Genomic DNA, 6000 nt, shown 5'->3' on the forward strand with positions numbered 1-6000 from the left:
ACACAGGTGAAGTGGCAAGGGATATTCATTTAGTGATGTACTGTGGCTGCGTCTTTCCGTGTTTATGTTCGTTTGTGTGCATGGGCAATGGTGACAGAACAACTCCGGGAATTTATTCACATGTGGACATTCTGGTGCTGCACTGGACTGTAAACTACCTGCTCATTTTGGCCTCTCTGATATGAGACTCGCACACAAAATATCACCTTTTAATTTAAATGGTAAGTTACTTAAAGTATTTTCCTTTTGTTTCTTAAATTACCTTTTTAATAGAATAAAAGTATTACTGAACAAGCAATACAGTCTGAGGAGCACAAAAATAATTTGCAAATGGACTCTTAGATCTTAGATCAAAGAAAACATGTTAGAGAAGCAGCTGACTGAATAAGATTTGGGGTTGCATGTTGGGTTGGGCCCTAATGACAGGTTCTCCCCACACAGAGTAAGTTGAACTCTGGTTGCTTTCATTCTGGGAAATTTTAGGGAGGGTATGGACAAAGTGGATTTAAGTATTTCAATAACGCAGACCTATACCATGTGCAAAATTTTCCCGTAGTACCTCTACATATTAGCACAAATATCTGTGTCTCCAAGTGTAATAACTGCTTTACTGCTTTCCTGAAATAATGCCTTTTTCCTGAAGTGCTGCTCATTTCCCAAAATACTTATTTTGCTTCAAGATAATGTGCAACAGAGATGTTACTCTATGGTTTTCATATTTCGTCCTTTTAGAACTAGAAACGGGATCTCTGTCTTCATTATATATGCAGGTAGTAGGTGTATTTCTTTAATTTCATTTTCTACTGAACAAGGGCTAATACAGAATTGTGTTAAATTTCTATAACGGTTTTGAAACATAGGGAACAATAGCTTTTATGTGTATCTCTCTATTTATTTATGTACACGAGTATTCATGGTTTTGAGAACAGATTTTGTATTAATCTTTCCCTTTTGCAGTATTTTTCAGATATAAAGCCAAACAAGCATTTGCTTAAAAACAGGTGTCTAGCACTGATTTTTGCTGCCAACAATTCCTGCAAGTTACAAAAAGAAGATTGAAACAGAGTAAGAGACTAATTTTTTGTGGTGTTTGGTTTATCAGGAAAGCTAAGTTTTACACATGTTTTTGGTTTTTTTTTCCTAATTCTCTACTTCAAAAGAAAGCAGGAGAAAAGGAGGTAGAAGAAATTCACCCAAAGCACAATCTGTAAAATGTGGAAATGAGTGTAGAAGGGTTTGGCAGAGGCCTGTGTGAAGCCAGGCTGTGGCACTGCCTCTCCTGGACTCCAGCTGTACATCTCTTCCTCATGGTCATTATTTCCCAGTGTCTGACCTGGTGTCCCCTCTCAAAAGGACTCTATTGCTCCCAGTTTGCACAGTTTTTAACTGCTTTTCCTGGGAATCCTAAACATGCTCAAGAATATTTCAGGCTGTTCCCACAATAGATCCTAGGGAGCTCAGTGAAAGCTCAGTCCTTTGGCAGCTGCTTTGGGAAGCGAAGGCATTTTCTGCTGAGATGCTGGTGACTCTTCATTTCAATTTATAATGGCTCATGACTCTCCAGCCTGGGCCCTCAGCCCTCAAGACCTGCTAAGCTCTTGGTTGAACAAAGGGCTATGATCACTTTGTTGAGGATTTTATTTAAGAGGCTCTCAGGAATTAAAGAAGGAAAAAGACAGAGCTGGAAAAAGGCAGCTGTGTCTTGGATTTGGCAGGGTTTGATTTTTGGTAGCAGGGGAGAGTCATGGGGGTAGCTTCTGTGGAAAGCTGCTAGAAACTTCCACCATGTCCAATGGAGCCAGCCTCGAATCTGAAGATGGACATGCTACTGGGCCAATTAAAGAGGTTGGTAACGCCACTGTGATGACATACACACATAAGACGAAAATGAAAACAGCAAAAGTGCAGTTTCTTCCAAGGACTGGTGAGGCACTGCTGCCAGGGCCCATCCAGGTGCAGCGCACGACAATGCACTGCCACGGCTGCTGCCATCCCGGTGCGATCTGCGGTGAGCCTTGCCTGCCGGGCCATCCCTAGCCAGCCACACTGGGGGTGGAAGGGCAGGGGAGGCAGCAGCAGCTTCTCCTTCCCAGCACCTGCATGAAGAAAGGCGTTAATAGTGCCAGCCCCATCGCAGCCACCTGTACTGCACACACGATGGTGGTGGGGCCGCCTGGCCAGCAACAGAAACGTGATGAGCGACTCCCCAGAGCAGAATTCAGAGGAGATCACCATTTTGGCACTATGAGATCCTGCAAGAATCTTTGAATGGGTGGAACGTTTTTGGCAATGGTACCTATGAGGAGCAGTTTTTCTTCTAGTCAGAGAAGAGGCAGAAGCGAGGACATGTGAGGGAAAAACAACATAGCAACAACAAGGTCAGTAGAAAAATATGGATATGAATAAAGTGAGACAATCCATTGGGTCATATCCCTGTGGGGTGTCTCTTGAGTTTTTGGAGGACACAGCCTCCTTTAATCCTAAACTGCAGATTGGACCTTGCCCTTTTCCTTTCCCCTTTGGCTGAAGTAATAAGAAGGTATAGACTTCCCAATCCACGTAATCCACTTAACACGCATTCCCCCTCATCAAGCATTGTATGACCATTAAAATGAGCTATAAGCCCATCCTGGGCTGAGGGCATGGTCCTGTGTTGAGATCAGCTGCCTGAGCTGCCCATTCTGCATTTGGCACTGACTGGCTTGCAGGGAGAAAGCACTGCCCAGAGACTGTGTGAAAGAAATAACACTTCATTTCCTTTTCCTTCAATGAAGATTTGTGAGAGCCCTGCTAGAGTTGCCAGAGGGTTGGCCTCTTGCAAGACTAGGGAGAGTCCTGAGGTCTGGGGACCCTTCTCTTAATGGGGTGTAAGGGTCCTCATGGCAATGGGTCCCAGCCCAGGACAGGGGTGGAGAGACTGAAGCTGCTGCTCTGGGCAGAAGGATCAGCTGCTGTCACCACCTCCTGCCATGGCTATTCCTGTGGCAGGTCCCACGCCATGGGGACCAGCACTGGTGGGGGTTGCAGGGATTCCCGAGGAAAGCAGCGTCCAATGTGCCAGCTTCCTCCTCCACACCATAGACTTTGAGGCCATGGGCAGGAGCCCCCATCCTGGAGCTGCTGGCTTGGGAGCTGCTGGAGCTGGAGCTGGAGCTGGAGCTGGAGCTGGAGCTGGAGCTGGAGCTGGAGCTGGCCACAGAGCCATTGTTCTCATCCCTGATGGCACCAGAGCGCAGCAGCCTCCTCACTGCACTGGCCCACAATGATGCTGATGACGCCATGCACCAGTGGAGCTGTGTGGCACTTGAGGACAGGCCGCAGCCCCTGGACCAACACCTCGGCATTCAGCCCCTCGACGCACAGGTTGTGCAGGATGGAGCTCTCTGTAGCCTCAACCAGCCACCACCAGTGCTGGGATAACCCCTCCAGCTGCTGGCGTAGCCAGGGCCACACGGGCTCCAGCAGCTGCGGCTGTCCATGGAAAAGTCCAGCCCACACCTCTGGCAGGAGGCCACCCAGGAACTGCAGCCCCTAGGGGCCCTGCTCATATCTTTGCCTGAGAGCTCCCTTAATTTCAAAATCATAATAATCTGTAAGAAGGAAAGATCACATTTTTCAGTTCAAAGGGAGGCTTCTGCTTTCCTTGGCAAACACCTGTCTTTCAAACCAGGACAGATTATGGCCGCCCAATGTGGGGCCCGAGGGCATTGAGAGGAAAGGGTGAAAAAGGAATAACAGTTCTTGAGTTACCTCAGTTTTGTGTTAGGTGGCATCATGTTGTCCAGCTTACCCTGGTTTGGGCTCCATGTGGCCACAGCTTTATCTCTCCCATTTGCAATCCCTTACTTGAACATGGGTCCTATAACTCAGGCTGCTGTAACTATTATCCAGTTCATTTTGTGGGCTGATAACATGAGAAATTCATGGATTTTTAACTTCCTCTGGAAGGTGGGTACATGGATTCAGGGCTATCACACTCTAACTGTATGTTTGGGGTTACATTAATAATGGTACATACTGTGAGGATATGACACCAGGAAAAATTTTGTCCCAACCCCTTACAGAGTTTTTTGGGTCTGCTCCACCAGTTTTTGAAGGGTTCAAATGTCTTCTAAGCGGTAATGATATCATACAGTGGCTGATATTGCTAATAGGCCTTGTAAACCTGTTCTATTTAACATTCCGAGATGAGGGGAGGTTGACTTGGATGACAACCCTGATACGTTCCCTAAGAATCAGGGATTCTGTCCCAGAGCCTGGCCCTGCCCCAGAGAGTAAGGATTCTGCCCCAGAGCATGACCCTGCCCTAGAGGTTAAGGATATTGCCCTTGAGCCTGACTCTGCCCCAGAGCCCACCTCAGAGAGGAACCACCCAGAGTGGGTGAGGTTTCTAGTGAAGGAGATGGGCCAAATGCTGAAGGAGTACCTTTCCCCAGCTCTTGAGAAACTCTCCCCCTGCCTTAAAGAGGGAGAACCTGATGGTACAGCAGTGGAACCCACAGATGTTACATCTCTCCAGGTTCCAGCTGAACTGCAAGGGCACTCACAGCCAGCAGCAGTTGCCCCTGTGGAAACTAGAAAGTCTAGGGTGAAAACAAAGCACCTAGATAATAATGATCAGAAAGCAGGGCCCTCACAACCAGCAGGGGAGCCAGAGATTGAGATCGTCACAGAGTCCCTGTCATACAAGAGTCTCCGTAATCTGCGTAAAGATGTTGTGCGAAGGGGCCATGAGGCTTTTACAACGTGGTTACTGCGGGTCAGGAACCTTATGGGTAAAGGTGTGCAGCTGGATGGTAATGAGGCAAGGAATTTGGGACCCCTGACCCAGGACTCAGGCGTGGATCACGTATTCGTAAGGCAGCCAGGCCTCCTTTCCCTCTGGGAGCGGCTTTTAATGAGTGTAAGAGAGAGGTTTGTCCATAGAGAGAGAATGCAGAAGCACCACCATAGAATGCACTGGAAGACCCTTGAGGAGGGGATCCAGCAGCTGAGAGAAGTGGCAGTACTGGAGATACTCTTTGGGAGGGGTGGACAACATGACAATGACCCCGACAAGGTCAGGTGCACAGGGCAGATGTTGTGGAATCTGGCACACCTGGGGCCATCTCAATACACCACATTCATTGCAGCCATTAATGCTGACAACAACCAAGAGACAGTGGGTTCTGTTGCCAATAAGCTCAGAAATTTTGAGAGTATAATGAATGGCCCAATGCAGGCTCAGGTCTCTGCTGTGATTAGGGAACTCAAAGAGGAGATAAGAGGGGTGAAGGAGGAGATGAGGAAGGTCAGTGCAGCACCAGTGCGAGTCACAGATCCCAGAGTTAGAGCCCAACGTCCCCCAGCTAGGGAGAGAGGATACACCCCACGAGCTGACCTGTGGTTCTTTCTGCGTGACCATGGGGAAGACATGAGAAGGTGGGATGGGAAACCCACTTCTTCCCTGGCAGCACAGGTGTGTCAACTCAGGGAGGGAAATACTAACTGTGGGAGCTCCACTAAAGTGAAGGTAGCCTCAACTTCCTACAACCAAGATGCAGGGTATTACAAAAGGGAGGATGATTTGTCAGATCCCCTTGAGGGAACCTCCAATATGTATGCCCAGGAAGGAAATAATAACCAGTGCTAGAGAGGCCCTGCCTCTAGCCAGGGAGAGGCACGGGAAAACCGGGTCTTTTGGACGGTGTGGATCCGATGGCCTGGCACATCAGAGCCACAAAAACATAGGGCATTAGTTGCTACTGGTTCACAGTGCACCCTAATACCATCAGAACATGTGGGGGAAGAACCTGTTTCTATTGCTGGGGTGACAGGGGGATCACAGGAATTGACTTTGCTGGAGGCTGAGGTGAGCCTGACTGGGAAGGAGTGGCAGAAGCATCCAATTGTGACTGGCCCAGAGGCACCATGTATTCTAGGCAAAAACTTCCTCAGGAATGGCTATTACAAAGACCCAAAGGGACTCAGGCGGGCTTTTAGAATAGCTGCTGTAGAGGC

The sequence above is a fragment of the Cinclus cinclus genome, chromosome Z, assembly GCF_963662255.1.
Source record: "Cinclus cinclus chromosome Z, bCinCin1.1, whole genome shotgun sequence".
Lineage (NCBI taxonomy): Eukaryota > Metazoa > Chordata > Aves > Passeriformes > Cinclidae > Cinclus > Cinclus cinclus.